Here is a 26,237-nt window from a genome sequence, read left to right as displayed (position 1 = left end):
GCTGCCATGGTTACAGACCCATAATCCAGTCCTTGACTGGAAGGCTATGTCAGTGTCTAGTTGGGGCTATCGTGGTATTCATGAGGATTCCCTGCCTGTGTCTATTGCTTCTTCTACGCCTTCGGAAGTTCCGGAGTATTTGTCTGATTATCAGGATGTCTTTAGCGAGTCCAGGTCCAGTGCATTGCCTCCTCATAGGGAATGTGACTGTGTAATAGATTTGATTCCAGGCAGTAAATTTCCTAAGGGAAGACTGTTTAATCTGTCGATACCTGAACATACCGCTATGCGTTCATATATCAAGGAGTCTCTGGAGAAAGGACACATCCGTCCGTCTTCTTCCCCTCTTGGTGCGGGATTCTTTTTTGTGGCTAAAAAGGACGGATCTTTGAGGCCTTGTATTGACTATCGGCTTTTAAATAAGATCACTGTCAAATTTCAGTATCCTTTGCCGCTGTTGTCTGACTTGTTTGCCCGGATTAAAGGTGCCAAGTGGTTTACCAAGATAGACCTTCGTGGTGCGTACAACCTTGTGCGCATTAAGCAAGGGGATGAATGGAAAACCGCATTCAATACGCCCGAAGGTCATTTTGAGTACTTGGTGATGCCTTTTGGGCTCTCTAATGCCCCTTCAGTTTTTCAGTCCTTTATGCATGACATTTTCCGGAACTATCTGGATAAATTTTTGATCGTTTATCTGGATGATATTCTGGTTTTTTCTGATAATTGGGACTCGCATGTGGAGCAGGTCAGGATGGTCTTTAAAATTTTGCGTGAAAATTCTTTGTTTGTCAAGGGCTCAAAGTGTCTTTTTGGTGTACAGAAGGTTCCCTTTTTGGGGTTCATTTTTTCCCCTTCTGCTGTGGAGATGGACCCAGTCAAGGTCCGAGCTATTCTTGATTGGACTCAGCCCTCGTCAGTTAAGAGTCTTCAGAAGTTCTTGGGTTTCGCTAACTTCTACCGTTGTTTTATCGCTAACTTTTCTAGCATTGTGAAACCTTTGACGGATATGACCAAGAAGGGCTCCGATGTGGTTAATTGGGCTCCTGCTGCCGTGGAGGCTTTCCAGGAGTTGAAACGTCGGTTTACTTCGGCGCCTGTTTTGTGCCAGCCTGATGTCTCGCTTCCCTTTCAGGTTGAGGTGGATGCTTCAGAGATTGGAGCAGGGGCCGTTTTGTCGCAGAGAGGCCCTGGTTGCTCTGTTATGAGACCTTGCGCCTTTTTCTCTAGGAAGTTTTCGCCTGCGGAGCGAAATTATGATGTGGGCAATCGGGAGTTGTTGGCCATGAAATGGGCATTTGAGGAGTGGCGTCATTGGCTCGAGGGTGCTAAGCATCGTGTGGTGGTCTTGACTGATCACAAAAATCTGATGTATCTCGAGTCTGCTAAACGCCTGAATCCTAGACAGGCCCGCTGGTCATTGTTTTTCTCCCGTTTTGACTTTGTTGTCTCGTATTTACCAGGTTCAAAAAATGTGAAGGCCGATGCTCTTTCCAGGAGCTTTGTGCCTGATGCTCCTGGAGTCGCTGAACCTGTTGGTATTCTTAAGGATGGTATTATCTTGTCAGCTATTTCTCCAGATCTGCGACGTGTGTTGCAGAGATTTCAGGCTGATAGGCCTGATTCTTGTCCACCTGACAGACTGTTTGTGCCTGATAAGTGGACCAGCAGAGTCATTTCCGAGGTTCATTCCTCGGTGTTGGCAGGTCACCCAGGAATTTTTGGCACCAGAGATCTGGTGGCCAGATCCTTTTGGTGGCCTTCCTTGTCTAGGGATGTGCGGTCATTTGTACAGTCCTGTGGGACTTGTGCTCGAGCTAAGCCTTGCTGTTCTCGTGCCAGCGGGTTGCTCTTGCCCTTGCCTGTCCCTAAGAGACCTTGGACACATATCTCCATGGATTTCATTTCTGATCTTCCGGTGTCTCAAGGCATGTCTGTTATCTGGGTGATATGTGATCGCTTCTCCAAGATGGTCCATTTGGTTCCTTTGCCTAAGCTGCCTTCCTCTTCCGATCTGGTTCCTGTGTTTTTCCAGAACGTGGTTCGTTTGCACGGCATCCCTGAGAATATTGTGTCAGACAGAGGATCCCAGTTCGTTTCCAGATTCTGGCGATCCTTTTGTAGTAGGATGGGCATTGACTTGTCGTTTTCGTCTGCTTTCCATCCTCAGACTAATGGACAGACGGAGCGAACTAATCAGACTTTGGAGGCTTATTTGAGGTGTTTTGTCTCTGCTGATCAGGACGATTGGGTGACCTTCTTGCCGTTGGCTGAGTTTGCCCTTAATAATCGGGCTAGTTCCGCCACCTTGGTTTCGCCGTTTTTCTGCAACTCTGGTTTCCACCCTCGTTTTTCTTCGGGTCATGTGGAACCTTCTGACTGCCCTGGGGTGGATTCTGTGGTGGATAGGTTGCAGCGGATCTGGAATCTTGTGGTGGACAACTTGAAGTTGTCACAGGAGAGGGCTCAGCGCTTTGCCAACCGCCGCCGCGGTGTGGGTCCCCGACTACGTGTTGGGGATTTGGTGTGGCTTTCTTCCCGCTTTGTTCCTATGAAGGTTTCCTCTCCCAAATTTAAACCTCATTTTATTGGTCCTTACAAGATATTGGAAATCCTTAATCCTGTATCCTTTCGCCTGGATCTTCCTGTGTCGTTTGCTATCCACAACGTGTTTCATAGGTCCTTGTTGCGGCGGTACGTTGTGCCTGTGGTTCCTTCTGCTGAGCCTCCTGCTCCGGTGTTGGTTGAGGGCGAGTTGGAGTACGTGGTGGAGAAGATCTTGGATTCTCGTCTCTCCAGGCGGAGGCTTCAGTACCTGGTCAAGTGGAAGGGCTATGGTCAGGAAGATAATTCCTGGGTGGTCGCCTCTGATGTTCATGCGGCCGATTTAGTTCGTGCCTTTCACGCCGCTCGTCCTGATCGCCCTGGTGGTCGTGGTGAGGGTTCGGTGACCCCTCACTAAGGGGGGGGTACTGTTGTGATTTTGCTTTTTGCTCCCTCTAGTGGTCATTAGTGATTTGACTCTGGAGCTTCTGTCTTTTTTCCTATATCCTCACCTGGGCCGTTAGTTCAGGGGCGTTGCTATATAAGCTCCCTGGACCTTCAGTTCAATGCCTGGCATCGTTGAAATCAGAGCTAATCTGTTGTGCTCTTGTCCTATGATCCTGGTTCCTGTATTTCAAGCTAAGTCTGCTTCCTTGCTTTTTGCTTTTGTTTTGTTTGGTATTTTTGTCCAGCTTGTTCCAATCTGTATCCTGACCTTTGCTGGAAGCTCTAGGGGGCTGGTGTTCTCCCCCCGGACCGTTAGACGGTTCGGGGGTTCTTGAATCTCCAGCGTGGATTTTTATAGGGTTTTTGTTGACCAGATAAGTTATCTTGCTATATTCTGCTATTAGTAAGCTGGCCTCTCTTTGCTGAACCTGGTTCATTTCTGTGTTTGTCATTTCCTCTTACCTCACCGTTATTATTTGTGGGGGGCTTGTATCTTGCTTTGGGGTCCCTTTCTCTGGAGGCAAGAGAGGTCTTTGTTTTCTTCTCCTAGGGGTAGTTAGATTCTCCGGCTGGCGCGAGTCATCTAGCGATCACCGTAGGCATGATCCCCGGCTACTTCTAGTGTTGGCGTTAGGAGTAGCTATTTGGTCAACCCAGTTACCACAGCCCTATGAGCTGGATTTTTGAATCTCGCAGACTTACACGTTCCTCTGAGACCCTGTCCACTGGGGTCATAACAGGGCACCACCAGGACGACCTCCCTTCATCAAAAACCACGGTATCCTCCCACCAGCCCAGGAGCAGGTTGGCATATGTGGGGGCACATGGACTGCCCATGGCCGTGCCCCTGAGCTGGTGGTAGAACTTCCCGTTAAAAAGAAAGTAGTTATGGGTTAACACAAATTGTAGAAGGCGGCCTATCAACTGATTGTGTTCCACAAACTGGATCCCTCTAGATTTTAAAAAGAAGTCAACAGCTCGGAGGCCTGCATCATGAGGGATGCTGCTGTACAAAGCCTCTACATCAATCGATGCCAACAAAATCTCTTCCCCAACTGTGATGTCCTCTATTTTTAACAAAAGATCAGCAGTATCCCGTATGTAGGATGGTAGGGCTGTCACGAAATCCCTTAAGACCTTGTCAATATATATCCCGCAATTCTGTGTGATGGAATCATTACCCGAGACTATTGGTCGTCCCTTTAAGGGTATCAACCCTTTGTGCACTTTAGGGAGGGCATAAAACACAGGTATAGTTGGTGTTTTCTGTGTCATAGAGTCCTTCTCATTTTTTGATATCAACCCAAGTCCCAAAGCCTCATCCAATATGCTGCATAATTCAGAATTAAATTTTTCCGTGGGATCTTTCTTCAAAAGCCCATATGTTGATTCATCCCTCAGTATCCTACAGCACATCTCTCTATACTCATTACAGTCCAAAATCACGAGGTTGCCCCCCTTATCAGATGGTTTGAACACCAGTTCTTTTCTCTCTGATAAGGCATCAAGAGCCCTTCTTTCATAGGAAGATAAATTTGACATAGTTTTCTTCTTTTTAGCCCCAAGTTTCTCAAGATCAGTCAGCACCAATTGCATAAATATGTCAACACTGGTGTTCATGGACAAGGGGGGCATCCTCGTGCTACTAGGTTTTAGTTTGGTGAATGGACCCATCCCCATTGGTCTCGAGCTCTCTCCCAACATATCAGTCAGAATCCTGACATCTGATAGTTCAGTCATATCAATGCCCAAAGTCATGCATTCAGCCTGATCATGATTTTTGAAAAATTTCTTCCATTTTAACTTACGGGCAAAAAGATTGATGTGCCAGCTCAGACCTGATGTACACTGTACAAAGGTTTTTCTAAAGAGCAAAAGGGCACCGCTACCGAAATGGCTCAGTGGTTAACTTTGTAGCCTTACATCACTGGGTTCAAATATATGTTCTCCCCATGTTTGCTGGGTTTCCTCCAGGTTCTCCGGTTTCCTCCCACACTCCAAAGACATACTGATAGGGAATCTAGATTGTGAGCCCCAATAGGGACAGTGATGATCATGTCTGTAAAGTGCTGTGGAAAGTAATGGTGCTGCATAACCAATCAAAATCATTCAGTAAACGCTATAAATCAGGAAAGTAATCAAATCACAATTGTGGTTTTCCGTTCACTGCAATAATTAAACATGACCGAAGCATGTATTCCAAATTTGCCTCACCACGGAAAAACAAGCACTCGCACAACTCCACCGATGGAAACAGATCTCAGAAAATGGCGACACAAACCAATATTTTTTATTTTTAATAAATTAAGATCTGTTTTAACCCAATAAAACAGTAAAAAACTGTACATGTATGGTATCTCCTTAATCATTCATCTATAAAACATGTTTCTAGGATAATTTAACTGCATATTTGACACTGTACAAATAAAACCCCAACGAACAATGGCACAATTGCAGTTTTTTTCCCCGTTCACTGCACTTGGATTTTTTTTGCCATTTTTCCTTACGCTATATGGTAAAAAGAATGGTGTCATTCAAAACTACAACCCGTCCCTCAGAAGACAAGCCCTCATCATACGACTATGTCAGAGCAAAAATAAAAAAGTTATAGCTATTTTAAAGAGCCAAAGAAAAAATTAAAACGCAAAAAAAAATGACTGCGGAGGGAAGGGGTGAAACAACCGGGGTCGACAGCAAATAACTGAACAGCGCAGGGAGACTATATGCGGGCCCAACGTCCCGACTGTTATACAGCATCGAATGGTGGATTTCTATTATTTTATTGCAAAAAACTTTATATTATGAGTTTTATGTATATGTTTGGTTTTATTCAATAAATATTTATTTTTCACATGTGGGGTCTCTGGAGAGCTGGCGCTTCATGTTCTTACAAGTTTTCTATAAACTCAGCCACAGACATGCACCCATTCCAATAGTGGCATATGGAGAAGCTGCTGCCAGACGCCTCGTGGAGCCCAACATGTCCTGAGGTGCCAGCTCAGACCAGATGTACACTGCACAAAGGTTTTTCTGAAGAGTAAAATGGCACAGCTACTGAATTGGCTCAGTGGCTAGCACTGTAGCCTGGCAGCGCTGGGGTCCTGGGTCCAAATGTACGTTCTCCACATGTTTGGTGGGCTTCATCTGGTTTCTCTGGTTTCCTCTTACACTCCAAAGACATACTGATAGGAAACTTAGATTGTGAGTCCTAATGGGAACAGGGATGTTCATGTCTGTAAAGAACTGCGGAAATTAGTAGCTCTACATAAGTGAGTATTACTTGTATGGTAGTTCTGCTTCTAGTCATTGCACTCCCATGTTTGCCCATACATCTGCCTAACTTTCCTGGCAAAAGAAGAAAAGGACTGTCCTAAATAACCTTTCCCTGAACATAGGAATATAGACGCCTGTTATGAATCAGGGATGCAAAAATACTGGGGGTTTTGCAAAGCCAACATATTTTTTAGACACAGGAAAGAGATGAAGAGTTAGGAGTCTATTAGCGCTCCACCTGCATTTTGGCAGAGTCTTGGCAGCGAGCCACGCACAGCTGGCATCTAGCCGTCTCTAAAGAAGGAGAGAGGTAGAAAGTGTTTTTCTGTAATATAAAAGGTTAAGTAGCACACAAGGATTTTTTACAGAAAGACATCGGTGTCACCTGATATTTTCATATGCACGATTAACCATTGAACTGCCTCATGGAAGGCAAAGGTTACTTTTAAATTAACCGTGGAAAGAACTACAAGAAAAGGTCTGCGTTTTGGCTAACCCAAGATTATATGCATTGTCATCAAGGTGAAATTGACTTGTCATGTCGGCATTAGCTATAAAGACGAGGGAGGGGGTGAAGGAACTCAGCGACAGATGGATAGGATGCCAGGTGTCCGAATGGAGCAGCTTATGGTAATTGGTAAGTAGGCGGCAGTCAGTATCCTGAAGCCACTCCACGCTCTAGTAAATGATGCATGGCAGATAGCCCTGGAATGGGCACATCTGCACAAATGAAATGCTCTCACTTTGTACCTGCAGAAATTAAGGGAAAATTGAGTGATTTAGCAGTTGGCATAAGCCAATCACAAAAGCAGGGTATGACGCTAATGACCTCTCACGGCCAAGCCGTGAGTCAGAAGAGCCAAGGAGTCCAAGGTTGAGAGCCGGGAGAGTACGTCATAAACAGAAGGAAGAGACAAAAGCGTGGTCAGGTAATGTTCCGAGGTCAGAATACTGGGAGGATAACGGATCAGAGCTGAAGGGGTTAAACAGGCGGATGGTCAGAACAAAGTCCAAGGTCAGGCAACAGATCAAGCATACAGACCTCAAGGCCCAGGAGAACAAACCACACTTGTTGAATGTACGTATGGCCGTGGTCTAGGAGAAGCTGCTCAGCTAAGTAGCATGGCAATTACCTGGAATAATTAACACTTGGACACGGTCGACACCTCAGTCTCATATTGGATAGTCAAGCTGTCACTCAACACACTGACAGTTCTGCACACCCCTGTACCAGACTGGATGGCCTAGTTGTCAATCAAAGTACTGACAGCTTCAGTACACCCCTATACCAGATTGGACAGCTGGGCTATCAGTAACTGCATCCCAGACACAGTGAGGGGTGGAACCGTGACACAGAGAGGAGGAAAATACAATGTGTATAAAAACACTATACAGAGGGAAGAAATAAAAAGTACAATTGGCACAAAATGTATGGCATGAGTAAAAAAGAGAGCTATATTCACATCAGCTCACCAAATCCAAGTCAGGTGTGCACAATGGCTACGGTGTTGTGAATTTGCTTTTTGCTCCCTCTAGTGGTTACTAGTTTTTTGACTCTGGTTTTTCTGTCATTCCTTTTATCCGCACCTGGGTCGTTAGTTAGGGGTGTTGCTATATAAGCTCCCTGGACCTTCAGTTCAATGCCTGGCAACGTAGTTATCAGAGCTAGTCTGCTGTGCTCTTGTCTACTGATCCTGTTCCAGTTATATCAGCTAAGTCTGCCTTTTGCTTTTTGCTATTTGTTTTGGTTTTGTATTTTTGTCCAGCTTGTTCCAAAACTATATCCTGACCTTTGCTGGAAGCTCTAGGGGGGCTGGTGTTCTCCCCCCGGACCGTTAGACGGTTCGGGGGTTCTTGAATTTCCAGTGTGGATTTTGATAGGGTTTTTGTTGACCATATAAGTTACCTTTCTTTATTCTGCTATCAGTAAGCGGGCCTCTCTGTGCTAAACCTGGTTCATTTCTGTGTTTGTCATTTCCTCTTACCTCACCGTCATTATTTGTGGGGGGCTTCTATCCAGCTTTGGGGTCCCCTTCTCTGGAGGCAAGAAAGGTCTTTGTTTTCCTCTACTAGGGGTAGCTAGATTCTCCGGCTGGCGCGTGTCATCTAGAATCAACGTAGGAATGATCCCCGGCTACTTCTAGTGTTGGCGTTAGGAGTAGATATATGGTCAACCCAGTTACCACTGCCCTATGAGCTGGATTTTTGTATTCTGCAGACTTCCACGTTCCTCTGAGACCCTCGCCATTGGGGTCATAACACTACGGGGCACAGAGGAAGACAGAGGTTCCCAGGTCAACAGTGGGAATAGTAGGAAAAGATATCCAGTCCTCACCGAAAAATCAAGAAAAATATTATATTTAATATATGCTCTTAAACTAAAGGATTAAAAATATAAAAAAAAACTTTTGATACACTTTTGGAGTGATGTACACTCTTTATCATAGCTTAATATGATTAAAAGCATAGATCACTCGAAATGCGTGGGCGAAGTGTTTCATATTTTTAATCGTTTATTTTAAGATCACATATAAAATAATTTTTTTTTTCATAAAAATATATTTTTTTCTGTGGCAGCTGGATATCGTTTTCCTGCAATTTCCAGCAGAAAATATATAGACTGGTGAACTTGTCTGGTTTGAGATTGGACTTTTGTGCATGAAAGAAAATATTAGAAGAAATGAATTCTTGTGTTGAATCTGATGGACCGGCGAATCAGGTAGTAAAACATACAAGGAGTACTGGAATGAATGGTTCAGCATGTCCTATTATCAGTCTTTATATACATTTCTATGAGCAGAGTAAAGAGACTAAGAGGCTAGTATGGCATTCACGGCAAAAGAAAATACAACCATCTGTAATAGATCTAACCTGACAATGAAAAGAGGAGTATAAGCTTCATTCTAACAAACTAGATGGTGGCCCGATTCTAACGCATCGGGTATTCTAGAATATGCATGTCCACGTAGTATATTGCACAGTCCACGTAGTATATTGGTCAGACACGTAGTATATTGCCCAGTGACGTAGTATATTGCCCAGCTACGTAGTATATTGCCCAGCCACGTAGTATATTGCCCAGCGACGTAGTATATTGCCCAGTGACGTAGTATATTGCCCAGTGATGTAGTATATTGCCCAGTGATGTAGTATATTGCCCAGCCACGTAGTATATTGCCCAGTGACGTAGTATATTGCCCAGTGATGTAGTATATTGCCCAGCCACGTAGTATATTGCCAAGTTACGTAGTATATTGCCCAGTGACGTAGTATATTGCCCAATCATGTAGTATATTACCCAGCCACGTAGTATATTGGCCAGCCACGTAGTATATTGCCCAGCCACGTAGTATATTGCCCAGCCACGTAGTATATTGCCCAGTGACGTAGTATATTGCCTAGTGACGTAGTATATTGCCCAGTGACGTAGTATTTAGCACAGAGCCACGCAGTATATTGCACAGCGATGTAGTATACAGCACAGAGCAATGTAGTATATTGCCTTGCGCAGGCGTGTACTCCGGAGGACAGAGAATGAACTTCAATCCAATATTGCAGCCAGCATGCAGCCAGCATGCAGCCAGCGGGTAAGGAAAGGGTGAATCAAACACCCGAAAACACCGCCCATATGACCCAAAACTGGTCCCGCCAAATATAGGTGACAGGTTCCCTTTAAAAATACAAAAAGCAAAACAAAATTATATGGTTTCCCTTTATAGAAATGATATAATGATGGGAAATGTACATGTGTCAGTACGATGCTGTGCTTTGTCTTGCCCTCCGTAAGACGGAAAACGGAAAAATCTCAAATTATCTATTGAACATTCCAGTGTTGTTAGGATCGGGGGAAGGGCGATATTTTCAGCACCGACAATATTAGTGGGAAATACTGTATCTGAATTTCTCTGGTGCTCTCCACAACTATAATGCCAGGGTTCAAGTACTCTGATTAGACTGATCAGACTGGCATCAGTTTTTCTCATACGAGGAGGAAAAAAAGAAAGTTTCTCCACCTTCTCCATTCTGTCTGGCCGTGAAAATCAGGCCGAACTCTGATGTCATCTGAGTGTGGTCTGATTTTTTTTGGGAAGCAAAAGACAAAAGAAGATACGGTACACCCACAAAAATCCTGGCACAACCAAATTTTAACATCCAATTTCTTTCACAGACCCATAGACCCACATTGACTATTTTGATCTGACACTATATATATATATATATATATATATATATATATATATATATATATATATATATATATATATATATATATATATATATATATAATTTAGGCTATTAATTATAACTGGTGCAGTTTAAAGGGGTTATCTGTGGAAAGAATATTGTACAGCATGCCAATGATCTGATAACATAAAATATATGTTCTTCCAGTGAGGAGCAGATTCCCAGTAGGTGACCCCACTCACGTGTTTGTGGACTTCCAGTAGTTCTGTCTACTTCAATGGCGTGCTAACACAGGCCCCCACACCCAAGAGCTGTCTCCCCCTACTTGTATGGCATGCAGGGCCGGCGTTAGGGGCAGGCAAACTAGGCATATTTATTTTATTTACACTTTTTCTCCTTTTTTTATTAGGCTCTTTTTTAAAGGTTAGAATTAGTGATGAGCGAATATACTCGGTACTCGATATTTCCCGAGCACGCTCGGGTGTCCTCCAAGTATTTTTTAGTACTCGGAGATTTAGTTTTCATTGCAGCAGCTGAATGATTTACAGCTATTAGCCAGCGTAAGTACATGTGGGGGTTCCCTAGCAACCAGGCAACCCCCACATGTACTCAGCCTGTCTAGTAGCTGTAAATCATTCAGCTGCGTCAACAAAAACTAAATCTCCGAGCACTTACAAATACTCGGAGACCCCCCGAGCATGCTCGGGAAATCTCGAGCAACGAGTATACTCGCTCATCACTAGTTAGAATATGATTGTTGGGTAGATATTTGTTATATGCATAAACTTTGTTATTTGATGCAGTTTTTTCTGGATCTATTTTTAGATTAAAACTATTCAGATGGAAGATAGTTTAATATGTGGATATCTGTACATATATGTATATATATATTATATATATATATATATATATATACATATAGTGTTTCTATTAACCCTTGTTTTCCCCCTTTTTTAGGACATTACACTTTTTTTTTACATATTTTTTGCTTTTTCACTTTGTCACATTATATTTATTGCATAGTGCACACTTTTCTAATTTTATACAGCTGCACTGACCCTATATAATCATGTTCTACCTCTCCTGCACCACACTCCCTGATGAAGCAGTAGCGAAATGGTGTTGGAGGTGTCTTTTATACAGGTAACAAGTTCAAATAGGTAATGATTAGAGTAGGAGGGCTCCTTAAAGAAAAACTAACAAAACCGTGAGAGCCAGAATTCTTGCTGGTTGGTAGGTGATCAAATACTTATTTCATGCAATGAAATGCTAATTAATTATGTAAAAATCATACAATGTGATTATCTGGATTTTTTTTTAGATTCTGTCTCTCACTGTTGAAGTGTACCTACGATATAAATAACAGACCTCTCCATTCTTTGTAGGTGGGAAATCGGCAGTGTATAAAATACTTATTTTCCCCAATGTATATATACAGTGGGTGAAATACGGTAAGTGGTGAACACATCACCAATATTTTCCCCTCATTATTACACATAACTCAATTTATGGTCATCTAGGGTTTGATTTCCTTCCCTGTGTGGGTTTGATGGGTTGTTAACGAGATCTGGTAGGAATTTCATGCCAAGAGCACCTCTAGAAATATAGTTATTTGAAAATTGGTGACCTGTTCAATACTTATTTCACCCGCTGTATATATATATATATATATATATATATATATATATATATATATATATATATACTGTAATATATATGTTGCTGTGGAAGCAATGTGTAGGCTCATGTTCAGACCGGTCACTAAACAGGAACAACCTAAGAGAAACAAAATGAGAAAATACCCTGCAGTAAATGAATAAATAAGAATAGTGCATGAAAGTAACATAGGGTACTTAGTAAACATAATTTTGATTAAAAAAAACCTTAAAAGCCATCTCACCGTGTCATGGTGACCCTATTCAGGATGGTCCTGACCTCTAGTATTAAAATCTTGCCATATGTCACATGACATAAATGTGAATAAGGGCCGAGCAGGACCCGGCGGGATGGCTGTCACTTTTTTTTTTTATCCAAATTATATTATCTTCTTGCACTATTGCTATCTATTTATTTACTCCAGGGTATTTGCTCATTTTGCTTTTTGTCTTAGATTTTGTATATATATATATATATATATATATATATATATATATATATATATAAAATAAACTAGGAGTGGATTTCTCTAGTGGTTGTGGAAAACCCTTTTAGGATGTGTGGAGGGTATCAGTGGAGATATATGACTACCATCTCTCATTGCTCCTTCCATTTTGCCCTCACAGGGTCTTCTTCAGGGCCAGGTTTGCATTTAAACAAATTAGAGAACAAATTCAAATTATCGCTTGTTGGGTTCTGTCTCGCTGACACTGGCGCTGCCCTCTTCCTGGAGAGTAATGTCTGCCTCTCATTATGCCTACTGTATGAGATTTGAAGAGGGTTTCTATTCCTAAAATCATGGTTTGGTTACATATATAATTGTATATAGCGCCATCCATGGACAGGCAGCACTTCCCTCCATGTCTATAGGCTCTGTGGCCTTGTGCCCTTGCATACATGCAGTGTGCGGTGGGTAATGGTGGGCTGGCGTCTGTACAGGACGCTTTCTGCATAACAAGGCATTAGCAGATAATCACCTTCCCATAACTCATTACACAGGCCCAGGGGCACATCAGATTATTACCACAGAACTGCACATTTCCAGACCGCCTTTGTGCAGCTTTGTGATGCAGTTTTATCAAAAATGGATTACAATTGATTAACAGTCTGTTAAAAATGCATAGTAAATTGCTATGCTAATGAAAGCAATTAGACTATTAAAGCCATGAAAGGATATGCAAGTTACTGTACCAGCGGAGAAGGGATTCTCTACATATGAGCCTAGGATAAAAGAACAGTCTATATAGTGATGTATATTAAAGTGCAATTAAACGAGTACTGGATAACGCAAGCATTTGACTCATCGGCCCACCTTAGCTTCAATTCACTAAAAGCTAGCGCTTAAAGGGTATTCATCAGCAGAATTTCCATCCCCCTCTCCAAAACTATGTATAGTACAGACCAAAATTTTGGACACACCTTCTCATTTAAAGATTTTTCTGTATTTTCATGACTATGAAAATTGTACATTCACACTGAAGGCATCAAAACTATGAATTAACACATGAGGAATTATATACTTAACAAAAAAGTGTGAAACAACTGAAATTATGTCTTATATTCTAGGTTCTTCAAAGTAGCCACCTTTTGCTTTGATGACTGCTTTGCACACTCTTGGCATTCTCTTGATGAGCTTCAAGAGGTAGTCACCGGAAATGGTTTTCACTTCACAGGTGTGCCCTGTCAGGTTTAATAAGTGGGATTTCTTGCCTTATAAATGGTGTTGGGACCATCAGTTGTGTTGAGCAGAAGTCTGGTGGATACACAGCTGATGGTCCTACTGAATAGACTGTTAGAATTTGTATTATGGCAAGAAAAAAGCAGCTAAGTAAAGAAAGTGAGTGGCCATCATTACTTTAAGAAATGAAGGTCAGTCAGTCTGAAAAATTGGGCAAACTTGGAAAGTGTCCCCAAGTGCAGTGGCAAAAAGCATCAAGCGCTACAAAGAAACTGAGTAGTATAGGAGACGCTGTCCCGGCCGGTGACTAGCGTACTCTCCCAGAGCTTGGTAACTGCCGTGCACAGGCAGTGGCGGCCGCGTGTATAGAGCTGAAGCCGACAAGGTGCAGGACCTTGTGTGACGTCACAGTCACGTGATATGTACACGTGACCAGCTGCAAAACTGCTGAGCTGCGGAGCTAAGAGTAGCACACAGGACCAACTAATCCTACGCGTTTCAGAGTCACTGACTCCTTCATCAGGGAAGGAGTCAGTGAAGGAGTCAGTGACTCTGAAACCGCCACTGCCTGTGCATGGCAGTTACCAAGCTCTGGGGGAGTACGCTAGTCACCGGCCGGGACAGCGTCTCCTATACTACTATTTTGCTCTGCAACATATTGGATATTTTTGGAACAGAGATTCAGAGAAGGCTTCAGATACCAACCTTTCAGCGCATGAGTGAAGGACCTTTCTGCATGTCAGCACTAGGACACAGATCTGCTTTTCTTTGATATTAAGGTAAATACATCTTGTTAATCACAGTCCTGTATGGGGAATCTTGTTTTATGACATTTCCCAGTATTTTAACTATTTTAACTATTTATGGCTCCATATAGGTGAACTTAGCACAAATATCACATATTGTTTTCTCTGTTCCTACATTACCAAGAAATCTGCTTAAGAATCAACATGCAAATGAGGCTGAAGTGCTTTTGGTGTGCAGAAGCACTTCCACAGCCTCTGTCACTCTGGCTCTATTTCCTGCCCAGCAACACCTTTTCCTACTTGAGATCACACAGCACAGGAGCTGTCAGTCAGTCACCAGGCAGCATTGGGCAGGGAATAGAGCTGAAGTGACAGAGGATTGAATTCACGTTAGCCTCATTTGCATATAGACTCAAACACAGGTTTCTTGGTAATGGGGGAAAGGACTGGCCAGATAAAGATATGAATTTGTCCTTGTAAGTGCTCCAGGTGCAAATAAACAGTTTTGGGGGGAGGGGTGAAATCCTGCTGTCAGATTCCCTTTAATGAGGGTCTACATCTGGTAGATTAGTGGCAGGTTACAATCCTCTGGCAGCAAACCTTTACATTTTAGATTTATTAACAGATCAACACAAGAACACATTGATAATAGTCATAGAAAAGTGAACGTCACACAGCACAGCATATAAGCGGACATAAGTAAGCTGGCTAAACTGGTGCAAGCAGATAACAGGATTACCGGAGAAACTATCCAGTTAAACTAAGCCCTATAAACAGATAGGACTAGTGCTCGGGATGAAGTGCTCATTCCCCGGCGGCATGTCTGCAGCACATTTCCATTCCTGGCCAATTTTGGATCATTTGGAGCCTCAACTGCTTGTGAATGTTTATTATTCTGCATCAATCTGACATGTGGTGTTAACCATCAGCCTCTCACTTGCATCCATTTTCCTCTTTATTATCCTGACATAGCCACTGATCCATGCCTGTGCTCAGTAAGGTAATTGCACATAAATTAAAGCTGCGCTTTTGTGAATCCTCATGAAATTATACAGTAAAAAGCTCTTATGCTATCCACAGTGTACACAACGGCAAGAAACAGCTGCAGCGGGCTATATCACAGAGCTCCGGTGCCGCCATCCATCCATCACGCTCCGCTCCTTCCTGGCAGAGGTAGGCGTTCAGCATTTTTTGCCGATGGTTAGACGTCTGATGGTATCCACTTATGTAGCATCGGCTCTTGTAAACTGTGTGGCAGCATAAGAAACAAAGGCATTATGGTAAAATACGTGAAGTGGCCCGAGGTGGACAGTCACATGTCCCAAAGATGCTGTTCATTTTATTTCCACACAGAAAATCCACAGTGAAATAAAATACAGTTAATGTAAAGGGAATGAGATCTGAACAAATGCGATAGATACTCATTGTAGATATTGTCCGGTTGCACAAATTTTATAGACAAGTAGCATGTCAGTTTTGGTTATGAATTTCCCGCGTTTGATTCAATGTGTAAGATAAAATATGCAACAAAAACAAAGGTTGCCGATTTTGCAGTAGATTTCCTGTAATGTGCAGACCACTGTAAGGGCTCATTTCCACTTGCGAGAAAAACGGACGAGTGCAATCCGATAAAAAAATCGGATTGCACTCAGACCAATGTTATTCAATGGGTGACATCTCATCTGCGATTTTTTTCTCAGCTGAAATCGGACTGAGAAAAAATCGCAGCATGCTGCGTATCTCGTACGAGACTCGCCAATGTAAGTCAATGGGTGCGAGAAAAAAATCGCACAGCACTCGGACCATGCGAGTGCTGTCCGATTTTTACGCACCGGTGTCCTTTGAAAAGCCGGCAATTCAGCACGGTGTACAGTAAAATCACATTGACAGGTTAGAATAGAATAGATAAAATAAATGTCTACACATACAGTAGTATAGGTATATATATATATATATATATATATATATATATATATATATATATATATATATATATATATATATGTCTGTGAGACATATTTCAAACAGAGCTAGATAGCAGAGAAGCCGGTAATTCAATTGCCGGCTTTTGCTATCTCCTTATCAAACCCGACAGGATATGGGACATGGATTACATACAGGAAACCATTTCATATCCCTTCTTTTTTTTGCATATTCCTCACTACTAATGTAAGAAGTGTGTGTGTGCATAATTTTGTGGCTCCAGGTGTTAAAATAAATGGTTAAATCATGGAAAAAATTGGCGTGGGCTCCCGCGCAATTTTCTCCGCCAGAGTGGGAAAGCCAGTAACTGAGGGCAGATATTAATAGCGTAGAGAGGGACCATGGATATTCCCCCCCCCCGGCTAAAAACATCTGCCCCCAGCCACCCCAGAAAAGGCACATCTGGAAGATGCTCCTAATCTGGCACTTATCCACTCTCTTCCCACTCCCCTGTAGTGGTGGGATATGGGGTAATAAAGGGTTAATGTCACCTTGCTATTGTATTAACCTGGCTTAAAGGGAACCTGTCACCACGTTTTTGGAAGATGGGATAAAAATAGCGTTAAATAGGGGCAGAGGTGGGCGTTACATTAGTGTGTTTGTTATGCGTTTATTACCCACCTAAGTTGCCGAAATACCTTTGCAAAGTCTCCGTTTTCGCCTGTCAATCAGGCTGGTCTGGTCAAAAGGGCGTTGTCTTCCCCCAGATTTTGCGTAGTTTTCCGTTGGTGGCGTAGTGGTGTGCGCATGCCCAAGGTCCCGAATCCTCTGCCAGGGGATTTAAAAGAGCGCGCTGTTCGTTATTTCATTGGTGATCGGTGGGCGCGGCCATCTTCCTTTGGCCGCGCGTGCGCAGAAGCGGCGCTCTGCTGGCCGCGGCTTCAGGAAAATGGCCGCCGCGATCTCCATCTGCGCACGCGCGGCATCCCGCGGCCATTTTCCTGAAGCCGCAGCCAGCAGAGCGCCGCTTCTGCGCACGCGCGGCCAAAGGAAGATGGCCGCGCCCACCGATCACCAATGAAATAACGAACAGCGCGCTCTTTTAAATCCCCTGGCAGAGGATTCGGGACCTTGGGCATGCGCACACCACTACGCCACCAACGGAAAACTACGCAAAATCTGGGGGAAGACAACGCCCTTTTGACCAGACCAGCCTGATTGACAGGCGAAAACGGAGACTTTGCAAAGGTATTTCAGCAACTTAGGTGGGTAATAAACGCATAACAAACACACTAATGTAACGCCCACCTCTGCCCCTATTTAACGCTATTTTTATCCCATCTTCCAAAAACGTGGTGACAGGTTCCCTTTAATGTCACCTTACAATAGCAAGGTGACATTAACCCTTTATTACCCCATATCCCACCACTACAGGGGAGTGGGAAGAAAGTGGATAAGTGCCAGATTAGGCGCATCTTCCAGATGTGCCTTTTCTGGGGTAGCTGGAGGCTGATGTTTTTAGCCGGGGGGAGGGCAATATCCATGGTCCCTCTCTAGGCTATTAATATCTGCCCTCAGTCACTGGCTTTCCCACTCTGGCAGAGAAAATTGCGTGGGAGCCCATGCCAATTTCTTCCGTGATTTAACCCTTTATTTTAACAGCTAGAGCCACAAAATGTTACACACAGACACTTCTTACATTAGTAGTGCAGAATATGCAAAAAAAGTGATATGAAATGGTTTACTGTATGTAAGCCATGTCTCATATCCTGTCGGTTTTGGGAAGGAGAAAGAAAAAGCCGGCAATTGAATTACCGGCTTTTCTACTATCTATCTCTGTATTAAATATAAATATATGTATATATATATGTGTCTCACTGGTATATATATATACTGGATTGTGGCCCGATTCTAACGCATCGGGTATTCTAGAATATGCATGTCCTTGTAGTATATGGACAATGATGATTCCAGAATTCGCGGCAGACTGTGCCCGTCGCTGATTGGTCGAGGCAACCTTTATGACATCATCGTCGCCATGGCAACCATTATGACATCTACGTCGATACTGTGCCCGTCGCTGATTGGTCGAGGCGAATTCGCGGCAGACTGTGCCCGTCGCTGGTCGAGGCAACCTTTATGACATCATCGTCGCCATGCTGTGCCCGTCGCTGAGAATTCGCGGCAGACTGTGCCCGTCGCTGATTGGTCGAGGCAACCTTTATGACATCATCGTCGCCATGGCAACCATTATGACATCTACGTCGATACTGTGCCCGTCGCTGATTGGTCGAGGCCTGGCGGCCTCGACCAATCAGAGACGCGGGATTTCCAGGACAGACAGACAGACAGAAAAACCCTTAGACAATTATATATATAGATATATATGTGTGTTTTGCAGAATATTTTGTTGTAAAACGATGTGTAAATGTCAGAGAACTGCTGTATGTAAAAACTCATGTTAGAATCGCATTGCACACGGATTGCATACGGATGTCATATGGATGTTGCGATAAAAAAAAAAATCGCATGACACTCGCATGATTTACCTCTGTTTTTTCGGTCCGTAAATCGGACCGTTTTTTTTCTCTCAAGTGGAAATGAGCCCTAAACATAAAAAACAGCTCTTAACAAATAGTTCACTTTCTGCTGAATTTGTTGTACTGTTAGCCTATTTCCATAGGATTTATGGTAAATGTGGGATTACCATGGAAATTTTGGAAATGAGGGCTTAAAACTAGAGAAGAGCAGATTGATCCTCAGAGGATGAAGTTCAAGTCAAATTTCCTAAAATTCATGGTTTCACGCAAATTCAAACATTTTGAGATTTGATTTGCAGGAAAAAAAAACTTGCCGACACCATTTCCCACACTGCTGAAGCATCAGAAAGTGGGCTAATGCCATTTTGTGTGCTATGACATCTAACGGACTATCATACCTTGTACAGTGGTGATCACTACCTGGCTCATCACAGATCAGTAGTGGAGCACAGTATGTACATCAGAGTTGTTTTCCATCTTTAGACTAAGTATATAGGTCGCTCTCTTCTTTAGAGCGTAAGCTTTTATGGTAAGCAGAGTCCTCTCTCTCTTGCCAGTAGAGTGTAAGCTCTTATGGTCATTAAGATCCTCTCACTATCTCATGTAAAGAGTCATCTCTTATGATCAGCAGAGTCCTCTCTCTCTCCTGTAGAGTGTAAGCTCCTATGGTCAGTGGGTTCCTCTCTCTCTCTCCTCTGTAGAGTGTAAGCTCTTATGGTGAGCGGAGTTCTCATTGTTAACCTCTATGTCTCCCTCCTCTGTAAAGTGTAAGCTCTTATAGTGAGCGGAGTTCTTTGTTAACCTCTCTCTCTCTCCTGTAGAGTGTAAGCTCTTAGGGTCAATGGGTTCCACGCTCTCTCCTCCATAAAGTGTAGGCTCTCCTGATCAGCAGAGTCCTCTCTATCCTGTACAGTAGAGTGTAAGCTCTTATGGTGAGCGGAGTTCTCTTTGTTAACCTCTCTCTCTCTCCTGTACAGTAGAGTGTAAGCTCTTATGGTCGGTGGATTCCTCGCTCTCTCCTCTGTAGAGGGTAAGCTCTTATGATCAGCAGAGTCCTCTCTCTCCTCTGATGAGTGTCAGCTCTTATGGTGAGCGGAGTTCTCTTTGTTAACCCCTCTCTCTCTCCTGTACAGTAGAGTGTAACCTCTTATGGTCAGTGGATTCCTCGCTCTCTCCTCTGTAGAGGGTAAGCTCTTATGATCAGCAGAGTCCTCTCTCTCCTCTGATGAGTGTCAGCTCTTATGGTGAGCGGAGTTCTCTTTGTTAACCTCTCTCTCTCTCTCCTGTACAGTAGAGTGTAAGCTCTTATGGTGAGTGGATTCCTCGCTCTCTCCTCTGTAGAGAGTAAGCTTTTATGATCAGCAGAGTCCTCTCTCTCCTCTGATAAGTGTCACCTCTTATGGTGAGCGGAGTTCTCTTTGTTAACCTCTATCTCTCTCCTGTAGAGTGTAAGATCTTAGGGTCAGTGGGTTCCTCGCTCTCTCCTCTGTAGAGGGTAAGCTCTTATGATCAGCAGAGTCCTCTCTCTCCTCTGATGAGTATCAGCTCTTATGTGAGCGGAGATCTCTTTGTTAACCTCTACCTGTCTCCTGTAGAGTGTAAGCTCTTAGGGTCAGTGGGTTCCTCACTCTCTCCTCTGTAGAGTGTAAGCTCTTATGATCAGCAGAGTCCTCTCTCTCTCCTCTGATGAGTGTCAGCTCTTATGGTGAGCGGAGTTCTCTTTGTTAACCCCTCTCTCTCTCTTTCCTGTAGAGTGTAAGCTCTTATAGTCAGTGGGTTCCTTTCTCTCCTCTGTAGCATGTAAGCTCCTATGGTCAGCGGCGCCCTCTCTTCTCTTCTCTCCCACATTTAATTACAAGCTTTCCAGTATTAAAATTTGCACAAATTTATAGGCCACAAATCAAATTTTTTTTAGGGAAAATTTGTCAAAGTCAAATTTCGAAAGATCCGCTCATCTCTACTCAGGACCACTGTTCAGCCTTGTTTAGTGTATAGACTGGTGTGTGCTATCCCATTCTAAGTCGGATAGCACATGGACAACATACTGGATCCTTGTTAGTCATTAGGGCTGTTCAGATGACTGATTTTTCTCAAGGATTGAGTGTCCATATGAAAATAAATTGCAGTGTGCTCTACTTTGCTTCAATTCAGAGACCCGAATAGTGCCTGTAAATGGCAAGCAGCTCTAGCTCCTGCACATGTCCGGCATGTGGATGACAACTCGGCATTGCTCTCGAAGCTAGTCACATCCAGAATTTGCGGATGTGACTGGCTTGAGTTTTTGTACAACCACCTGATCGCAGCCTCCCAGTGAGTGATTTACATGTTTTACCTATGCTATTTTGGGGGGAAAGGAGAGAGGAGTGCGGTCGATCTCAGACACTGCTGCTGATAAAGGTTAATCATGGCAGTAAGTATAAAAAACTTCCAATTTATTGCAACACGTTTCAGGGTAGTGGAAGGCGTAGGTTCTACTTCAAAAAGTGTCTCAATAAATTGGAAGCTTTTTATACCTAGAGCCTGGAGCGCCTCTTGTTTTTTATCCCTCCATGTTTTTTGGGGAAGGGGTGGCACCCCTTTAAAGGTGAACTGAGAAGTGGTTACATGAGTATCACAAAACGAAGTGATAAAAAACTGTACACAGAGTACATCGTGTCTTGTAGGAATTCCAGCCATATATAACTCCTTATCTCTCTCACAGACTGGATTTTATTACAGGAGATATTAATGTATCATTTCACCTCCTGTAAAATATTCACTTTTTTCTGCATTTATTACAGATTTTAAGACTAAGTCGTTTGTTGTTGAATGCGCGCATCACCTATCTAGACAAGCCTGGAAACTAGATGAAATTAGGTAACTAATGTAATGTGACGTTATCTTGTTTTTCCAAGTGGAGTATAAAGAATACAGAATAGAGCAGCTGAGCCAGAGCCAGGATGAGACAAAGTACGGCCTATGGAGCCGGATCACAGCCGGATCGGGAATAGGTTACACTAGCACTAATATAGTTATCAGACATAGCTGCTTCATTCAATAGCAATTTGGCCTTGACTGATATGCGCAGCCAACTAAAAACTTGTTTGCACTGATTTTCCACTCTTAAGTAAATTAGTGGTGAGGTCACAGGGTCCTGTAGTCAAGCCTCAGGAATTATACTGCCGAAGCCGCGTACAGACGATTCATGGAGGAACAATTGGATCGTTTTACCACATCAGATGGAGGAGCTCAAACAGCTGACACATAAGGAAAGGCAACGAGTAAAATAAATACTGCACCGATACTCTCGCAGCTACACAAACCCTAAAGTGCAGAAAATCCCAACACTAAGCATTCACAGAGGCTTGGTAGGTAGAAATGCACATTAATGGCTTCTCAGATTTATGACCACTGGAATCCGTTCATCAGTTTAAGATTTTAGCTTGTGAAATGAAATAAGATAAAAAAGCTGAAAGCTTAAAAATGCAGAGAAATTAAAACACAAACGATATTAGAAAGCTGAAAAGCTTTTCATTAGGCCGGTTTCACACGTCAGTGGCTCCGGTACGTGAGGTGACAGTTTCCTCACGTACCGGAGACACTGACACACGTAGACCCATAAAAATCAATGCATCTGTTCAGATGTCATTGATTTTCTGCGGACCGTGTCTCCGTGTGCCAAACACGGAGACATGTCAGTGTTCGTGGGAGCGCACGTATTACACGGACCCAATAGAGTCAATGGGTCCGCGTAAAACACGGACCTCACACGGACATTCTCCGTCTGGGGTCCGTGTGCGTGCAGGAGACAGCGCTACAGTAAGCGCTGTCCCCCCCACATGGTGCTGAAGCCGCGATTCATATCTTCCCTGTAGCAGCGTTTGCTATAGAGAAAATATGAAGAATAGTGTTAAAAATAAAGATCCATGTGTCCGCCGCCCCCCCACCCCCTGTGCGCCCCCCCCCCGCTGGTCAGAAAATACTTACCCGCTCCCTCGCTCCTTCCTGGTCTGGCCGCGGCTTCTCCTGTATGCGGTCACGTGGGGCCGATCATTTACAATCATGAATAGTCGGCTCCGCCCCTATGGGAGGTGGAGCCACATATTCATGACTGTAAATGATCGGCCCCACGTGACCGCATGCAGGAGAAGCCGCGGCCAGACCAGGAAGGAGCGACAGCCGACGGGGGACCCGGGTAAGTATTTTCTGACCAGCGGGGGGGCGCACAGGGGGTGGGGGGGCGGCGGACACCTAAATCTTTATTTTTAACACTATTCTTCATATTTTCTCTGCAGCAAACGCTACTGCAGAGAGGATATGAATCGCAGCTTCAGCAGCTTCAGCACCATGCAGAGTGGGTACCACACGCTCCGTGTGGTACCCACTCGCCATACGGGCGGCACACGTGTGCCGCACGTATGGCCTCCGTGAGTTCCCAGGCACACGGACACGGATAACTCCGGTACCGATTTATTCCGGTACCGGAATTATCTGGACGTGTGGGACAGCCCTTAAATGGCTGCGTTATTTACTGAGCATTAAAGTAACCCTTTACATTTGAGAAAGGGTGAGATAGGACTGCTATAGGTTCCCTTGTGCAGTATCAAAAGCCCTTCCACATCCCCTATTTTAAAACTTTGTCAAAACCCGCAGACAGCTTGTATAGGCAGTTTAAAAATATATATCAACCCTATAAAGAGTCTTTTTAAAGTCTAATATTTAAAGGGAACCTGTCACATCATTTCAAGCATGTAAACTGTCCCTAGTGTGTTGTTAGTGGTGCAATGTCCATCACTAACACATTTTTTTCATTAAAAACGGCGCTGTAATGGTGTACAAAAATCACTTTATATAATTATACAGTACCTGCTCATTTAGTCATAGGGGTGTGCTTAATTTTCTGCTCAGTCGCGGGCGTCGCCGCCCATGCAATTTGATTGATTTCCCTGGTTGCACCGACGTCACTGGAATCCCGATGCTTGCACAGTGTGGTGCTTAGAGCCACGCTTTGCGCAATGTTGAGCGGGCAGCCACTGCTTGCCCAGTGTGTAGCATGGAGCTGGTGTGCTCGACACTGCGCAAGCGCAGCTGGCTCCACAATACACACTGCGCAAGCATGGCTGCCCGCTCAACACTGTGCAAGCGCGACTCCAAATGCCACATGGGCAAGATTCCAGTGACGCCGGCGCAACCAGGGAAATCAATCAAATTGCATGGGCGGCGATGACCGTGACTGAAGAGAAAATGAAGCACACCCCTATGACTAAATGAGCAGGTACTATATAAGTATATAAAGTGCTTTTTGAACATCAATACAGCACCTTTTTAATGAAAAAATGTGTTAGTGATGCACATTGCATCACTAATAATGCACAGGACAGTTTAAATGCTTGAAATTTCGTGACAGGTTCCCTTTAGAGGGAGGATCAACCCTCCTAAGCTGTCTATATGCACATGTAGGTAATAGGAAGCTGAATAAAATCATACCTTGATATCAGTGATCCTATGTCTTATTCCATAGAAATCCATGTTTTGCTTATATGTAAAAGAGCTGTTCCAGGTTATGGGCCGGACACTGATCTGCATGAGAATCTGCCTCCAGAGATTTTATATAGTAGGGGGAGTTACCAGTGTGAGACATGTAACTAACACAGAACAGTAGAACTGAACTTTGTCTTCTTACAAACACATCTGCTACAGCTGTCACAGCTCTGCTGTATTGCTCCACTGTCTGTCTGTGAGCTGGAAGCTGAGAGGAACCTGCAGATGTGTCGGGTATAATCACACACAGCTCTGCAGTGAGATCAGGAGAGCGGCCATTACATATCACACTGGAAACTCTCCTTCATGTAAAATAACCTCTGGAGGCAGATTCTTATGCAGATCAGTATCTGTCATATAGTTTTGAACAGCTTATTTACATAAAAAATGTGGATTTCTCTGGAATAAAACATCAGATTGCAGGTATCATTTTATCCAGCTTCCTAACCCTACATGTCCATACAGACGACTTAGGAGGGTTGATCCTATTGACAGATGCCCCTTAAGTTCTCTGGAAGGGCAAAATCTAGAAGCCCTAGACTCTTTTTCCATGGGCCAGTTTCCTTCTGATCACAATGACAATGCTTCTGGTCGGTGAGTGCTCCTTCCAGGTAATGTGAGAAGACTGATGTGAATCAGATTCACCTGCCATTAGACAGTTAGGATACATTATAGCCACCCCCTGACGGGTGGCAGCTGACAACTAGCGGCGTTCTCACAGATATCTGGAGAGGAGTGGTGTTGTAGAAGGATCTTCAATGTAGGACTTTGAGAAAGAAATTGTAAAGCTAAGCGAGCAGACCATACTGTACGTTACTATCTGTAGAATTTCAAAAATGTAGTCCAGATTAAAAGCAGCAAGTCTCATCTGCAGAATTCCTCTCGATAACTATCAGACTAAAAACAAATAAACATTATAAATGCTTTTCTAGATGTACACACCAGCAACAAATATTTGTCATGTAATTGCACAGCACAGTTAAATACGTTTATTCGATTAATTGCCTAAACATAATTGTCCTTCTTGTATCTAATTATTATCTGTTCTGCTGTAACAAAATTAATCCATTGAGCCTAAATTACCGATTAAAAGAACAAACAGCAAACTGAAGCTCCTGACAGCTGAAGAATAACTCACCTGACAGCCATGAATGAACCGCAGATTCCATCTATATGTCATAAAACACAAGTGATACCCAAGGTGACTATGTAGACACTTAATGCACTAATCATTAGGAGTGAAAAATGTTCTTAGGAACTGCGCCTCCTTCATACGGCTCTGACAGGGTCCCGAGCAGCCGAAGAGTCCCAGAATAAGAGCAACATGAATGAAAAAACCTCATCTATCATCCTGCTGGCCTTTTAATAACCTCTCTATCCAACCCGGGGGTCCAATCTACCGATGAGTAACATTAGTTCTTGTCCTACTTATACAGTGGGAGAAAGAAAGATGTGTATTAAATCACCGTAATCAGACATTGTGAGCCTATAGCTATCAGACATAGTCTTTTTTTTTCTCTCCTGGCAAAATACATCCTGGATTCTGCCAATTTTTTGCCCCAAATTTTCTTACGACTGTAATTTTAAAAACATTAGAGATGAGCAAAAAAGATTAAATCTACTTTGGTCTAGCTTCCAGTTCAGTCCTCCAAGGTAGACGGACCAAGGCAGTGTCCACTTCTGCACCAACAGTTTTCAGCCTGATGTCCTGTGTGCCCCTGCCAC

The 26,237-nt window shown here is 43.5% G+C and overlaps 1 protein-coding gene and 1 long non-coding RNA gene across 4 annotated transcripts in view; one reads left to right on the top strand and one right to left on the bottom strand.

Moving 5' to 3' along the window:
- KLF7 (KLF transcription factor 7) overlaps positions 1–26,237 on the bottom strand; it is a 223,429-nt gene that overhangs the window by 135,239 nt on the left and 61,953 nt on the right. The gene's annotated exons all lie outside the window — the stretch shown is intronic.
- On the top strand, positions 14,245–26,009 carry LOC143786387 (uncharacterized). Of its 3 annotated transcripts, XR_013218282.1 has the most exons (5): positions 14,245–14,562; positions 15,610–15,702; positions 21,773–21,848; positions 22,100–22,339; positions 25,586–26,009. It is a non-coding gene; the product is annotated as an uncharacterized LOC143786387 (long non-coding RNA). The 3 variants fall into 3 exon arrangements; XR_013218283.1 differs by lacking the exon at positions 22,100–22,339 and having other exon boundaries at positions 25,606–26,009; XR_013218284.1 differs by lacking the exon at positions 22,100–22,339.

Source organism: Ranitomeya variabilis, chromosome 7 (assembly GCF_051348905.1).
Source record: "Ranitomeya variabilis isolate aRanVar5 chromosome 7, aRanVar5.hap1, whole genome shotgun sequence".
Taxonomy (NCBI): domain Eukaryota; kingdom Metazoa; phylum Chordata; class Amphibia; order Anura; family Dendrobatidae; genus Ranitomeya; species Ranitomeya variabilis.
This window is presented reverse-complemented; position numbering and strand designations above follow the sequence as displayed.